The sequence below is a fragment of the Diabrotica undecimpunctata genome, chromosome 1 (assembly GCF_040954645.1).
Source record: "Diabrotica undecimpunctata isolate CICGRU chromosome 1, icDiaUnde3, whole genome shotgun sequence".
NCBI classification, from domain to species: Eukaryota; Metazoa; Arthropoda; class Insecta; order Coleoptera; family Chrysomelidae; genus Diabrotica; species Diabrotica undecimpunctata.
The window spans coordinates 144,489,962-144,507,083 of record NC_092803.1 but is presented as its reverse complement, the minus strand read 5'-3'; the positions used below and the strand labels follow the sequence as shown (position 1 = coordinate 144,507,083).

The 17,122-nt window shown below is 33.7% G+C and overlaps 1 long non-coding RNA gene across 1 annotated transcript; it reads right to left on the bottom strand.

Annotated features, from left to right (window-relative positions):
* Positions 1-5,509: 5,509 nt before the first annotated feature.
* Positions 5,510-15,657, bottom strand: LOC140440597 (uncharacterized). Its single transcript, XR_011950880.1, has 3 exons — positions 15,516-15,657; positions 7,193-7,348; positions 5,510-5,902 (listed from the first exon to the last, which is right to left on the bottom strand). It is a non-coding gene; the product is annotated as an uncharacterized lncRNA (long non-coding RNA).
* Between the last annotated feature and the right edge of the window lie 1,465 nt (positions 15,658-17,122).

Genomic DNA, 17,122 nt, shown 5'->3' with positions numbered 1-17,122 from the left:
TAGCCTTGTAGATTGCAAGTGGTTCTGTATATTTTTTTAATAAGGAGAGTTCAACCGGACGACCAGGGCCATTTAAATTCAGAATGGAGAAGTCTTCTGTTTCTTGAAGTGATTTTTTATAATATATCAGTCCCTGTTCCTTTGTGTATCTGAGCCATTTGCAGTCGTGCCATAGAAATTTTCGTTTTTTACTATCTTGTTTTATTTTTACAAAGACACTTTTCAACAAGGCTGCAAAGTCATAAAAATCATCTTGTGACATTTCAAGCACTTGGAAAGGTTTTTTTTTATTTGCGCATCGTATGAATGTCGCCCAATCATGTGGATGTGATATTTGCATACCACTTGTTTTTTTTTTGTTTTTCGATTACGGAATGATCCACATCACAATCCATGTGTGAGTGGCCTGACACAAAAAAAATGTGATCGATTTCCTCTAAGAAATTTTTCATTTGAAGAACAATTAAGAACATACTTGCTACGTAGAAATTCTTATTTTGTCCACTGTAAGTATCCGAGTACAAAATAACTTTCTTCACATCGGGTGGCAAATTCATTTTGTGTCAGGCCACTCACATCTGGCCTACTTGTTGTTGATAAATACATCAGTCCTCCAATTAATTGCCTATAAGGAATATTAGTAAGAATTTCACTGTCCTTAATGTATTGAAATCCCTTTTTTATTGGAGTTTTGTTTGATTTACGTTTCTTTATATTAAAATGATCCAAAAGTTTTTCTATAAATCTTTTTTGATCAATTTTAATAGTGTCTTCTGTCCTAGTAATGTCCATACCAAAAAAAATTTTAACTTCCTTTAAATATTTTGTCTGAAAATTATCTTGTAATATTTTTATAATACACTTAACATCCTTATCTTCACTTATTAATAATATATCATATACATATATTAATATCCAAACCTTTTTGTTATTATATAAACAACAATCATACATAGATCTTTTAAAATTATTTTGAGTAACAAATTCGTTGAATGTATTATTCTATACCTTTGATGATTATTTTTAGCCATATAAAACTCTATACAATTTTAATACTCTTGAGTTTTTTATGATAAGTCCTTCTGGTGCATAAACATAGATATCATTCTCAAGTGATTCATTCAAAAATGCAGTTGGGATATCCATTTGTATGATTTTCAAATCATCAGTTTGTATCATTTGCATCATTTTGTAATGCTATTGACAAAAATAGCTTGTTGATGTTCTTGCTACTGGTGAGAAATTTGGTTTAAATTCACTCTCCTCCTTAATTTGAAAACCTTTAGCTACTATTCTGGCTTTTTTAGTTCCATCATCCTTTGTTCTAAAAACCCATTTTGTTTGAATAGCTTTTTTATGTCTAGGTACTTCTACTTCTGCCCATGTATTTACCTTTTAATGTGAGAGTAGTTCTTTTCTAGATTCTACCCATTTTGGATCTTTTATGGCATCTTCATAGCATAAAGGATCATTTTCTTCTGTTGATATTAAACAATAGTATAAGTCTCGTATTCACTTAAATATTTTGGGGCTTTTATTTTTCTTCCTGTTTTTGTTGTTTCTATCTTTGGCATGCATTCTTCATAATTTTCTGAACTTATATTCTCCGTTTCATCTTCATTAGCTTCATTTAAATCATCATCTTGAATTTCTATTTCTATATCATTTATTTCCCCCTGCAGTTCATTTTCTTATTTTATTTCTATTGTTTTCTTATTTGTATCGCCCATGATATTGGTCTTAGTGACTTCATCATAACTAGTTAAAGTTTCATCAAATCTCACATCTCTTGAACAAAAAATGTCATAGTTAGATTCATAATTCAATAATCTATGTCCAGCTCCTGTATATCCTATCATTGTGCAAGGTTGTGCCCTTATTTTTAATTTTCTTTGTTTTGGTAAGACTACTGCCCATGCCTTACTTCCAAATACTTTCATTTTTGATAAATCATTTTTATTGTACCATCTTGTGGCAGGTATTTCTCCGATATTTGCTTTAGTAGGTGTTCTATTTAATTCATATGCTGAGCACAGAATTGCTTCCCGTCATAACTCCCTTGGTAGATTAGTTACAGCAAATTTGGTCCTTACTTTGTCTAATAAGCTTCTGTTCATTCTCTCCGAAGTCCCATTTTCTTGTGGAGTATATGGCATTAATACCTTTATTTTTACAAAAATGTTTAAATCCTTGATCTCTAATTCTTTGCGTTTTTAGATTATGCTGATTTTTAAATAATTTAATAAACTGAACAATATTTTGATCAGCTTCATGTTTATTTTTTAATAATCTTACTACTAAAAATGCCAGTAATCATCGATTAATACTTGAAAGTATTTATAACCTTCAAATATTAATGTAGATACTGGACCTGAATTATCTGAATATATCAACTGACCAATTTTTGTTGTGTATTTATAACATTTATAAAATGGTTTACGAGTACTTTTAACTTCCATACAATCTTTACAAATTTCTGAACTATAAGGTAGTCCTAATATTTTTAAATTGTGCCCATTTATGTGTCCTAATCTCCTATGCCATAAATTATCATCTATAATCTTATTTATTTAACTTACTATATGATTTGTCTCATTACACTAATTATATTTATTATTAACAAAATCTACCTTTAAAAAAAAATAAACTATTCAACATTTCACACTGAAATTTTGATCCATTTTTATTTACTATAGCTTGTCTTTTACCATTAATATCGTTAACAAATGTTACTTTAAAACCCCTTTCTAATAATCTAGATACAGAAATAAGGTTATGTGATATACCTTTAACAATAAGTGCTCCTATTTTAATATCTCGTCCCTGACATGTATCTTTTACTGTACCTACCATATTTGCTACCAATACCTTACCATTCTTTGCAGTTCCAATTTTCACTGTGTTGATTTATTTTACATCTACCAGGTATTCAACCATTTCTTCCATTACCATGTGTTGTGTACATCCAGAATCCAGAATGAATGTCTGTACATTGAAAGTAGCTATGTCACACGTAGTTACACCACTTAATGCAATGAAGGCTAATTCATTTGCTTGATTCGCCTGTGGCTGCTTACCACCTTGATTTCGTCTACTATGATTTGTACCACTTTGTATATATGTACTTCTTGAAAGTTATCTCTTGGATTGTGAAATTTATTCCCACTTTTGAATTGGTGACACTCTGATATCTTATGTCCTAGTTTGTGACATTTATAACAAATTATTGGCTGATTGGCTTAGAATGACATTTCAATAACTTTACCTGGTTTACCTTGTTTTGATTTAAGTTTCATTTCTTCATCTAATAGTCTGGATTTTAATAGTTGCATTCATTGTTTTTATAGCTATAATGACTGATTCATATTCTCCATTTAATGGTAGTAATAAATGGCATACTTTGTCTTCTTCTTCTAGTTTTAAACCAACATTTTCTAATTTCCTCTTATAAGGGTGTCAAACAACAGAAAGTGATCTTCTAATTTTTCATTTCTTTTCAGCTTCAATGTTAACAATTTACGTTTCAATGTTAATTTTGTAAACACACTTTTTTTCTCGAATATGTTCTCTAGGGCTATTTCTTTTGAGGTTTTTGCATCCTTAACCTTAACCAAGTTTTTATCTGTTAAACATTGTACAATGATGCTTTTACCTTTGAAATCTTTTAGTTTAAACTCTACTTTCTCTTTTGTTTCACTGTAGTCTTGCTCTGTTTTCTTCAATACATCTAATAATTGTCTTTCTTCCAGTAGTATAGTTGCTCTCAATTCCCAATTGTTAAAATTTGTAGAATTTGTCAGCTAAGGAACATTCACTATTGCATTAGACATTTTATATTTCACACTTTCTTTTTGCTTCTTTATTTTTTGTCTATCTGGTGCCCATAACCTATTAGAATTTGTTGTTCCCCAGTGATGGTAATAAAGAGTTAGCAGTGAATTATTTAATTACTTTGTTCTACAAAAGTACTAAAAACTAAATATGTGCTATATTCTAGAAAAGTAGAATTACAGTTGACAGTTGACAACCGGAATCACTAAAGAAATCGTGAACTAGTGTTGCCAAGGAAAAAATTCTAATATGGTTGGCTCTAGGGGAGAAAGAAGTTTATGTTTTGTGGCAAATAATGAGCAGGATATAAGAGAAAGAAGGGATACCCAATGTATGTAGAGAGAGTGTGATGGTATTACTGTATAAAGATAAGGGGATATTCAGGACTGTAAGAAATGCCAGTTTCAGTTTATGCCAGGAAGAAGAAGAACAAATGCCTTGTTTGCTCTGAGACATTTGATGGGGAAATACGACGAGAAGAAACGATAGCTACATTCTCGACACTAGATCGAAAAATTGCCTACAGTATACAGGCTGGTTAGTTTAACTAGAAACGAATTAGCGGGGTACTCTATGTTTTGGTGTACGCCAGTGAAGTGTAGCATGTAAAGAAGTTTCACAAAAAAAAATAAATAAAATGTAGATAGCTGAAATGAAAATGTTACGTTGAATGTTGGATATGATTAGACGCGATAGTGTCAGGAACGACGTGATTAGGAAAACAGCCGGGATGACAGAATCAAAAAAGTTTTAAGAACAAAGACTGTAATGGTTTGGTCACCTCAGACGTAAAAATGAAAACTATGTGGAACGAAAGACAGAGCTGTTAGAAGTTGCGAGAAAAAGGTAGAGGAAAACCGAGGATGAGAAGGAAGGACTGAGTGGCAGAAGACTTGAAATAGAAAGGTTTAAACGAAGAAGATACGATGAACAGAAGTAAGTGGCGACAAAGAATAAGTAACAGAGACTCCTGAAAAGGGAAAAGCTGAGGAAGAAGAAAAAGATCTGATAGTGTGTGGAAGATATATTTTTTAATCCTTCAAGGTGGAGTGGCTCAGGCAAACTGAGTTGTTCTAATAGATGATTTTATATCTCCATTCCATCGATAATTGCTTTGTTCGTATCTGCTATCCACGTCGATGACTAAACACGAATTTACTCTTGGTGACATCAACACTTTTTTCCAATTATTTTATTTAACCCTTTCAGTCACAGCGTTCTTTTACAGGAATATCAACTTGTTGTCTCTTATTGCTGACTAGAGGTATTCAATTTCATTTCTACGGCATTTGACTTAAGAAGTTACTCTGAGAGGGTGAAAAAGGTTAATGTTACTCTACTGACGAATTGTTATTGCATGGATATGAGTAGTAATCCTACTCAATACGACAGCAATCGCAGGTTCTGATATTATGTTGACAACATGGTCGAGCATGTTAATTATAAATATTGTGTTAATCAATAACTAGAATCTACCATCTGTAGAATTATGTTTGAACATCTCTAAAGCAATATGATTGTATCATGACGAACACAAGTTTTTGATTAACCTTTTTTGTAAATTCCCTGTGATGAATATTTGATGTTGAAAACATGCAATTCATTAGTTTTAAATGAATAAAAACAAACAGGTGATTTAATTATTTACATATTTGACTTTATTGAATAAGACCTAATCTATTCATGACTTATACTGTTAAGAATATTGGCTAATGTGTTTAAACAATTTCTGTGACTGGCGTGTAAATCTAACCATGTACCCATGTACAAGGACATAAACTTATCAGCCCACTAAACTACTGTTTCGATAAAAGTGCTTACCAAAACAATTAAGTTTTACAACTTATACTAAATGGATTTTCATTGGTGCCTTAGTGCCTAAAATTTTTAGTAGGAAAAGTGTAGCTTATTTTTAGGATATCTATGTTGCTTATTTTGTATTAATATACTAACTATATAATATATAAACGTTTACTATTATAATTTTTACTCCGTATTTTTCTCAGATTGCAGTATTTTTATTCCTGAAATTAACTACGGCAGTTACCAATGTATAGACTTGTTTAAAACCCTAAAATATAAAAAAAAAACGTTTAACTACAAAATAAACAATTTTAAAATGGCAATATTTTATAACGAAAATAAATTTAGAACAAATTTAATCCACATGTACATTTTTCAACAAAATAATCAAATATACAGCAGCTGCTGCCTTAAATATTTTGTTTACACACTTATATATTTCATAGTAGCCGATTTTTTTAATTTTTACCTCGTTTAAACGCACATTTTACGTCAAAGTGACCTTAATTAGCACTGAGAGACTCTGAGAGAATAGATTAATTAAAATTTAAAAATCTAAATAGAATAAACCTATTTTAAAAATGTAACAAAATGGAAATTATAAGAAGTTTTTTTGTATAAGGATATAAGGATTTTTTTGGATGCAGAGCTGAAGAGTATATTCGCTAAGGATTGTTACTTAGTTGATGAGATATGTTATGGAATGCAATTTTAGATTATTCATGTCTCTAATTACATCTTTATCAACGTCCGTTTTGCCTTGCAATTCTTAAAAGGTACAGATTAAAGTAGAAATCTAAATTTGGTTTTGACAATGAGTTTCCGGATATATTACCAGATGTCGCTATTGCGTCCATATCGAAGCCGTTTTAGTGTTGCTTCTTCTACGACAGGAAAGACTATTTTCACGTCAGAGCGTTTGTAAATAGCCGCTTTGAAGATTCCTTTTAGGATGAAATACATATAAGCCGGATATACAGACGCACTTTACGTGAAATCAAATTTTAACTGTCTTTCCTTTTATTTCGGTATACTTTTTATGAGTAGTAGAAACCAATTTGCTGAGGATTTTTGCTTAGTTGAGGAGATATGTTGTGGAATGCAATTTTAGATTCCCCATGTCTCTAATTACATCTTTATCAACGTCTGTTTTGCCTTGCAATTCTTAGAAGGCACAGATTAAACCAGAAATCTGAATTTGGTTTCGACAATTAGTTTCTGCATTTATTATCAGATGTCGCTATTGCGTCTATATCGAAGCCATTTTAGTGTTGCTTCTATTACGACAGAAAATATTGTTTTCACGTTCAGAATGTTTGTAAATAGCCGCTTTTAGGATGAAATACGCATAAGTATACGTATAGACAACTTTTTACAATGATAATTTTCGATATTGTGAAATATAAAGAGGCTTTACTTTTGGGCAAAATTCATTATTTTTTAACATACCTCGTATAGCATTAACAAAATTTGATATCTGATAGTTGCGTCTTAGTTTTTAAGAATAACATGGAAAACATTTTATGGAAAATACTAGTAATAACTAGTAATAACTCACTTGAGTAATAAACTTATTGTTTATTGGATAAATATTATAGCAAGTGATTTCCCATTCCTTTAGTCCGCCAACCATAATTAATAATAGTGTTCTTCTATTTTCAGTATTAAAGTAAATCCACGGGCACTTATAAAGATTTTCAGTTATTTTAGAGGTCTGAAATAAAAACAAATAATTATTTGCAGAGTTGGATGGATTTAAATGTTACAACAATTATAATTAAAGTTACTTGTTCTAATTTATTAAAGATTGCTATAGTATCTACATAATATTTTTGTGATGATTTAAATTTTTAGCCAATAAAATAAAGTAGTAATATATTGTCACTTGTAACGATGTGCACCGCCAGCCATCGCCACGTCCCTTTAATGATCCGTACACACACGCTTACCACTGAGAATCGAATTTCAGATTCATGGATAAGTCATTGGAGAAAGTAGGAAAAAAGCGACCCACGCTAACCTATATTAATCGGTTAGGATATCATATTGAAGTTCTTCTACTCAAAACTCCCACACGTATAACATTTGGCTGATAAGAGTGCCTCTATCGCGCATAAAAGGGCTATAGCGGGGAAAAGGATGGTCTGGAATATTGAAGCGCTGTGGAGTGATTTCTGTTTTACACGAATTAATACACCTAGCTCCAATGAATTTTAACACATGAATGTCATACTAGGGGGTGCAAGTTTTTTAAGCCGGGTTAAATTAAATTGCTTGCTTAAAAATCGAGTTATATCAGAGTGTTGAACTCTAAACAACTCGTCGACTGCAAGTCAACTGCTTCTGCTTGACTGTTGATCTATTGCCAGTTCCTTAGCAGTCTTAAAGAGTTGATCTGAGACATAACTATTCTCTGGTTAAGTGTTGATAAGTCACTTCCAGCTCCTCGCCCGAACGAGTGTTGATCAATTTGTCTTCCCATAAACCGTCCATCATTTTCTTTACTGCATTTATATTAACACACCGTACTTTTCGTTCCAATTGGATAATATAAATTATATTTTATTTTTGCAGGTTTTAAACAGTGTGGTCATCGAGCTATGCGTCGATACCGTCGCCAAAGGGTTGGCATTTAAATTTTGTACATATTATCTCAAACTTAACTTTATTTAGTTATTAATTTGTTTCAAATATATTTTGATTTTAAATAAACTTAAGTTTTACTGCTCGGGTCAAAGGCTCTCTGTCTGGATTATATTGCTCTCCGGGCGTAATTTATCCTAATACCACCCTTGGTGCATAAATAATCATTAAATCATTCTTGTTTTTTAATTAATAATGAAGCGCCTATGGTAGGGCAGGTGCTCATTTGTAGAATGAGAATTTAAAGCAGCAAAAATTGGTGTCCTAGATCTAGTTTCTATCTCTTATACACGTCGCATCCCTACCGCACATTCTGTCATAAGCGCTTCAATAAAGATTGAATAACAATGTTTTATAATGAAATAGGCTCAAAATACTTGTTATGAAATGATAGAACAAGGTTTGAACTTGAATTTAGGTTATTGGTGAATTCAAAAATAATGTTTTACACTTGTGTTTTTGAGCCTTGAAAATCGAAATTTTGCGTTTTTCTTAGTTTTAGATTATTTATAACACGAAAACGACCCAATTTACAAAAAAACTAAAAGAGACTTATTTTGTTCTAAATGATCCAAAAAATTTAAAAAAAATTGTCCGAGCTAAGAAAATTTATTGTTAGAATTAAAAAAAAAAAAAAAAAAATTTGAACAACTTTTCGCCTGGGCGACCCCTTTAACCTTATTTTTGGATATCCTATTAAATTGGTTACGTAAAATAATCTCATGTGAATATTTTTTCGAACGAACTCGAGCTTTTCGTCTTGTCTAAATTATTTTCAATATACACCTGCATCTACGACTTATTTTTTTAACCATCCGTTAATTTAGGACAGTCTCGTTAAAATCTTGACTCGCCGCAAAAACAGGTAATTTGTGCAGACCCTTTATGGCTGCGTTGTAACTTTATATCTATTTCTTGTTTTTTAACATCTGTAATATGTAACTTCAAACCATAAATCACATTTCTTCTTAAGGTGCCCTTTCCATTATTGAAGGTTGGCTATAACTACAGCAAATTGCACTCTACTTTGAGCTGTTCTTAGTATCGAATGTACGTCCATGCCTGTCCAGTCTCTTACATTTTTCAGCCAGGAGCATATTCTTCTTCCTGAACCTCTTTTTCCTTCCACTTTTCCTTCCATTATCAGTCGTAGGAAGTTGTACCTTTTTTCCTCTATAAATATGTCTTAGATAACTCGTTTTTCTGGTTTTTACATTATTACGGATTTTTCTTTCGGTCCCCATTCTTCTCAGCACCTCGTTGTTGGTCACGTGCTCTGTCCAAAAGATCTTCAGCATCCTTCGAAAAACCCACATCTCAAAGGCTTCTACAGGTCCCATACTTGTGATTCTTAAAGTCCATGTTTCCACTTCATACAGCAATATGGAATGAATGAACGTTTTTACAAATTGGTGTCAGATATCCAACGATAAGAAAAAGTTTATTAGGAATTTTTTTATTCTTTGAAAAGCGGACCTAGCATACTCTATACGAGCACGTATTTTAACTTTGTAGTCAAGATCGTTTGTTATCCAGCCACCAAGATACTAGACTTTTTGAACGGGTTTTATCTGTTTGTTGTAGATACGAATATTAATGTCGGCATTTGGTGCACTTGTAACGCTCATTACTTTTGTTTTATTTGTGTTTATATTCATCTCCAAGTTATCTTTCTCTCTGGTTATGGCATTCAAAAGTCGTTGGAAACCCTCAACACTGTCCGCAATAATGACAGTGTCGTCTGCGTATCTTAAGTTGTTAACATATTCTCCGTTGATTTTTATTCCTTTTTCAATGTGATTGAGGGCATTTTGAAATATATTTTCGGAATATATATTAAACAATAATGAAGAAAGTACACAGCCCTAACGAACTTCTCTTTTTAATAACATTTCTGCTGTCATACGATTGTCTATTTTAATCAACGCCATTTGATCCCAATATATGTTTTTAAAGGGCCACTGTGTTATGGTCTATACCATGTTGTGTCAAGGTTTCTATAAGTTCTGTGTGTTTTACTCGATCAAAAGCTTTTTCGTAGACGATAAAATAGAAAAACACGTCTTTTCGTTGATCTCGGTATTTTTTGTAGTAATTTCTGAGGCCAAATAATGCCTCCCCCGTACCAAGCCAAATACGAAATCCCAATTGATTGTTGCTCAGATTTCTTTCGTATTTTCTGTATAATACGTTGATGTACAATTTTAAGTAAAATTTTCAGAAAATGGCTCATCAAGCTAATTAATCTGAACTGTGAACATATATACATTTTTCTTGGGTATAGGTATAAACGTCGATCTAAACCAGTCTTCTAGAAAAATTCCAGTGGTATATATTTTGTTAAGTAGTAGTTTTAAGGACTGAAGATTTTCTTCATTGATAAGTTTTATTATCTCTACATATTATTATAGTTCATCTGGACCTGAGGCCTTTTGTGGCTTTGCCGTATTGATTGTTTTTGTAACTTCCGATGTTAATCAAGTATTGTGTCTTGTACTATATTCATTGGTGGTTCTGTTATCTCGTCATCACACAGATCCTCGATGTATTTTTCGCATATACTTCCTACATTTTCGGTACTAAATACTATTTGGTTGTTATCATCTACTAGAGTTGTTGTGAATTTTTTCTTTATATTAGTGACTTCCTTTATCATTTTGTATGATTTGAAGTATTTATATTTTTATAAGCATAAATCACACACATTTCTATTTTTTGTCTCTATATTCTACTAAACGGTTTCTTAAAATCTATGACAAAAAATGTTTTATTGCTTCGAAGATAAAAATTAGAAGACGATAAAAATTGCCCATTAACATTCATTACCGTCTCCAAAGAGTCCTTTAATGACCGTTACAATATCGTTGAAACAATAATTTCCCTATAAATTGCTGCATTTGGGCAGTAATTTTCTATTCAGATGATGGAGATGATGTCCATGATGGACCGTGCAACTAAAATGATGACTGCATTCGGAGAAATACACCGACAATGCTAGCAAACCGTACGGAGGATCTACGCATAGGGTCCTGGAATTCCGGTGGAATTTTCAAAAAACTCAACCTTTTGGATGAGATGATCAACAGATTAGAGCTCGATATCGTAGCCCTTCAAGAAACCAAATTAGTGGAAAGGAAGAAAACCAAATTCCCTGGCTACGATATCTATAGAACTGACCATAGAGCGATATCAGGAGGAACAGCCATACTAGTTAAAAAAGGCTTAGAACATGAACACATACCAACACCAGATGGACTGGTGACAATGGAAGCCACGCTAGTCAGATTAAAGGCCAACAACGAAACACTAAAAATAGTGTCAGCTTATGTCAGACCTAACGATTTGATATTCGATGAAGACTTGAGCCTAATCCTCGATACAGAAGAGCCCACAGTGATTATAGGAGACCTTAATGCGAGATCTCCCCTATGGTTCGACAGAGCAACCAATAACAACGGGAGACGACTTTGCGGCCATCTCGAAAATAGACCTAACACCTACGTGATCGGACCAACAGGACCGACCTGTTTTCACGGACAACTCCCAACACATCTAGACATAGCAATCCTACACAACGTGGGTCAGCAACACGAGATACAATCTCTAAATGAAGGCGATTCAACGCACAATCTAATCGTCCTGACCCTGGGTGCAATAGAACTAAACTATTTGCAGCCCCACCAAAAGAAGATTACAAACTGGTCAAACTTCAGAAGGGTTTTTAGCAAAAACATCGGTAACATCCCAACAATAAACAACATCACAGAACTAGAAGACAGTGTAACTAAACTAGAAACAACCATAAATAATGCTATCGATGCCAGCTCAAAAACCGAAAACACTACCAGACAACAAGGAAGATTCGGAGATATTAGTCTCGAACTACAAAACCTAATAAAGGAAAAAAATAAAAAAAGAAGAAGAGCCTACCGTACTAGAACTCTAGAAGATAAAAGGATTGCCAATGAGCTAGACAGGGAAGTTAAAAGACAACTACGAGAACATAGAAGCGAAAACTGGGACAACTATATCCAAGAATTAGACCCAAACAAATCTGCCTTCTGGAAACTATCGAAAATACTCCGACAGGACAAGAAACCCATACCTCCCTTACACGGAGAAAACGGGATTGTTCATACGGAGAGAGATAAAGCCGAAGTCCTAAAGGACGAACTAGAAAGAGCATGCAGAAACAACGAAAATCCCAACGAAGACATAGACTTCGAAGAAGAGGTAGAAAGAACAGCTAGAAGATTAAAGAGAAGAAAGGGCAGAATAGGAATAACTCATACATCTCCCGAGGAAATTAAAGAGCTAATCAAACTCTCTAATGCCAAAAAAGCCCCAGGACCTGACAACATCACAAACAGGGCACTTAAAAACCTACCCAACAAAGCTATTGTCTATATAACGAACATAGTAAACAACATGCTCAAATTAAGATATTTCCCAGACAGATGGAAGGAGGCACATATAATTATGATCAAAAAACCAGGGAAAGATGGCACTTTTCCGCAAAATTATAGACCTATCAGCTTATTATCATCAATAAGCAAGATAGCGGAAAGAGTTATACTAAAAAGACTCAATGAAGAATCGGAAGCACTAGGCACCATACCAGAAGCACAATTTGGATTCAGAAGCGAACATTCATGTGAACTACAAGTTCTACGTTTCACAGAATTCACAACTAAAGGATATAACGAAAAAATGTACACGGCAACAGCATTTCTGGACGTCAGTAAAGCATTTGACAGGGTCTGGCATGATGGACTCATCTATAAAATGAACACCATGGGATACAGCGAGGCGATGACATGCCTCCTTGGATCATACCTAGCCAACAGAAGGTTCAGAGTTCGGACAGGGGCAACCCAGTCCGAGGTCGGGACCCTGGAGGCGGGTGTGCCTCAGGGAGCTGTTTTGTCGCCTTACTTGTACACCATCTATACGGCCGACACGCCTAAAGAACCAGGATCCCTGTTAAGTCTTTACGCTGACGATACGGCAATAGCTGTTAGCTGGAGAAATCCAAATCATGCAGCTAATCATCTGCAGAGAGCACTCAACAGATTCGTAAGATGGTGCATCAAATGGAAAATAGCCATAAACCCAGATAAAACACAGGCTGTAATGTTTAGCCACAGAAAAAGTGTACCGAATCAAGAACTAACAATTGGAAACACCCCAGTACAATGGACAAATGAGGCCAAATACCTAGGAGTGTTACTCGATAAAAAGCTTACATTTACGCAGCACATAAATCAGCAAACGTATAGAGCCAAAGCGCTGAAAAGTCAGCTCTCATCGCTAATTGGCAGAAGAAGCAAGTTAAGGTTCAAAACCAAAATTAGGATGGCGAATAGCATTATCCTACCAGTCCTCTCGTATGCCTCCGCTGCGTGGGGACACACCTGTAAAACTAACAGGAAGAAAATACAAACAGCGCAAAATCAAATAATAAGAGACGCACTGAATCTGCCAAGATATGTACCTCTGAGAAATCTATACAGAGACTCAGGACAAACAAGGATCCTACACACAATGGACAAAAAGGCATACGAACTTTTCAATGGACTAAATAACCACCCAAGTAGCATGTTGAGAGAGCTGACAAACTACAACGCAAACACCAGGACGGTACACAGAAGACCTAAACAGCAAATAGCCGGATATAGGGTCCCAAACCAATAAATGAAGAATGAGATGGTCGCAAAGACGTCTAAATAAAAGAATGCAGTCATCAGAAAACAACCACCCAAAAAAATCCTTCTCTTTTAGGACTCTGGCGAGAGGATACAGGTGCCAAGGCACTTAGTTAAGGACACTATACACCGGGGTGTGTGGAGGCCGTATACACCCTGCAATGCACACCCCAACCCACCCACACAATTTAGCATGTAAGAAATAAAAGGGTAAGAATTGTGCCGGCATTTTAAAGTCCCAACGCCAAGGAAGACCCCACAAAAAAAAAAAAAAAAAAAAATGTTGTTTTCTTTTAAATACAGTTAGTTTCTAATCAATTTTAATCATTAAACGTTTTAACGCAAAGTCAATTTAAGTTCTCCATATAGAAGACCCCTCAGGCCTTCTATATACCGCTGATGCGGAATAGGCCCTTAAGGCGGATCGAGTGATACTGATCCTCTCGCGACACCCGAGCACTGAGGTCATGTGCGGCAAACATGGGCTCAGTGGCCGGACCCACATCGGACACCCAGCCGGCTCCATGGACGGAACACACACGCTACTTTTTCTTTTGTTTTAGGGACTCAAGTCCCAAAGTGCAGTTAGAGTAAAATCTATAGAATCAGTAAAGTAATTAGGGAGAAAAGCCTAGATGTGGCTACCCCTACAGTTAGGTGGCATAACCACAATAATTAAAAACGGGAGTTGTCTCATTACCCAAGGCAACTCTAGTAACTTTCAAGATCATAAGCCTCCTCACGTATGTCACACGATGAGGAGGGGTGGTGGAAAAACCTGGGGGTCAGATAGGTACCACTTCGACTAGCGAAGTGTGACCGGTATGATCTTCGGACATGTGGATCCCATGCTTAGTATGGTATACACATGTTCCTAGAGGTTGGGTTGATCGCTTAGCGTGATTGTGTGTGTGTGTGTAATTTTCTATTCAGTTCTCAACGTCTCAAGCGGGATAGTCTTACCGCGGCCCATGTATACTCAGTTCGTCTTAATTACGCATTAGTGTAGGCACTACACTAGTACTTTTTAATTAAGTACTTTGTACAAGTTTTGTAAAAATAAAAAAGTTTTTGCAACTGTTATCAAACAAAATAAAGGTAAATTCAAACTTAAAAATCTACAATTTACTTTAATACCGAATTAGCACCTGATTCTACAAAGATTGATAAACCTGAGTCTTTCATAGTCAGTCATTTTAGAATCTTGGCTCTCGTCTTATACTGAGGAAAGAGACATCCACAGCCAAGGGAGTTTTTGGCAGTTGCCAAAAAAAAAGGTGACGATTTTGAGTTTAGTGGCCCATACATAGATGAGGTTCGGGGCTAAACTCATATTAAATAATGCATAGGAATAATGTTATAAACTATGTCAACTAGGTCTACAAAATAAAAAAAGGATTAAATTTTAAGAATATCGAATTCGTGTGGTTAATTTGGTTAGGATCAAATTAAGATAGGTATCTAACAAAGAAAATATCGGAATGAAAGACTAATGTTGATCCGATATATGCATTTTAAAGTTTTTCTACTTACCGCATCTGTTATATTTTGACTTTTTATGCACAAAAGTAAGAAAACCAAAATTCCGTATATCATAGCCACAAACGCTTTTAGTTTATTATTTGATTCCATGTCCTACAAACAGTTTTATGTGATAATATTAATCAACAAATTGCATTTATTTTTTTAGGAAGTCACTTTTGAGTATTAACGTTAGGTTATTACTAGGTGTAATAACGTTAGGTTATTATTAAATTAATAGCGAAGTAATTACGATAAATTATAAAATATGATGTTATTGATCAAATTTGAAAGCCAATTGAATTAACGAAGGGAGCTACAGCTACATGAGAAAGAAAAACCAAACGATAAAAAGTTTAAAACAAATAGAAAAGTTTAATGCGAGTGATAAATAAAGGTAAAATTTATTGGCATGTTTTAGTTTTTCTATTTGCGAGACATACTGTTACATTTTACTTTAATTATTTTATAATAACTTTAAAACTTATAACTTTAAAATGATTCACTTGAAGGAAAATTCGTAATGACATAAAATAACAACAATTAAATTTTCTGTACGATAACAGTTTACAAAATTTCATTAAAATTAATTTACTAGATTTCGCATAATAATTTTACCATCAAGTCTTTTTTAAAAAATTAAAATTCTTTAAAACCTTGTAAAACAAAAATAGACCATATAAAAGTTTGCCATTTTTTTGCATATAAAGGAGCCTATGCACCGTGTTTTATGGTATTAAAATTAGATTAAAAAAAAATTATTAAAATCCTTTATAAAAGGTATACAATTTAAAAACCCAATCGGGCTATATCAAAACAATAAAACCTTTTCGAAATCCATATTCCATCATCATTGTCTAGGTGTACATGTTTTGAGCAACTAAATATCTGGGTAAAAACCCGTTAAAATTTATTGGTTTAAATTTATTTTCCATTATGAGATCTTATATGTTAAGATGTTAGAGTTACCAGTGGATTTGATAACATGGCAACGTAAGACTCTACATGAAGTTGCTGGTTCTAAGACAAAGTATCTACGAGGACTTGACGATAGCAACTTAAGTTGCTATCGTCAGCCAATTCACAAAGTTGAATTTCTCTAATTTCTCTGTCTTGAGAAAGTTCCTTTTCGCAAGGTTGATCTGATGAGCAGCATTTTTTACATCTGTCATTAGTACAGCCAAACTTTTCAAATTGATGAATAATGGTCAATACAGTTTTTTCTATAGGTATTGGGCCATTTTCAAAAGCCATAATAAATAAATTGATAGTTTCTTGTGTTGTATAAACAGTCGACATATTTAATTATTATCTTCACACTTACGAAGTTACTCCCAAATAGAAATACATAGCATAGCGTTTGACCTGTCTCATATGCATTTTACCATTCAAGAGAAGAGACGAATGGCGATGTTGCCAAAATTATCTTGTTTTATTCAAAATTGGGTTACAATTTCGTCAAATAAAAAATTTCGAATCTGTAAATTTTTCATGGATTTAAGAAATTTTGTACCAGTATTTGTGTCAATTAATGTTTTATTTTTAAAATCATCATCCAGTTTTGAATGGCAATATAACTGCGCCACTGATCGCCAATTTTTTAAATATAAGCTTAAATT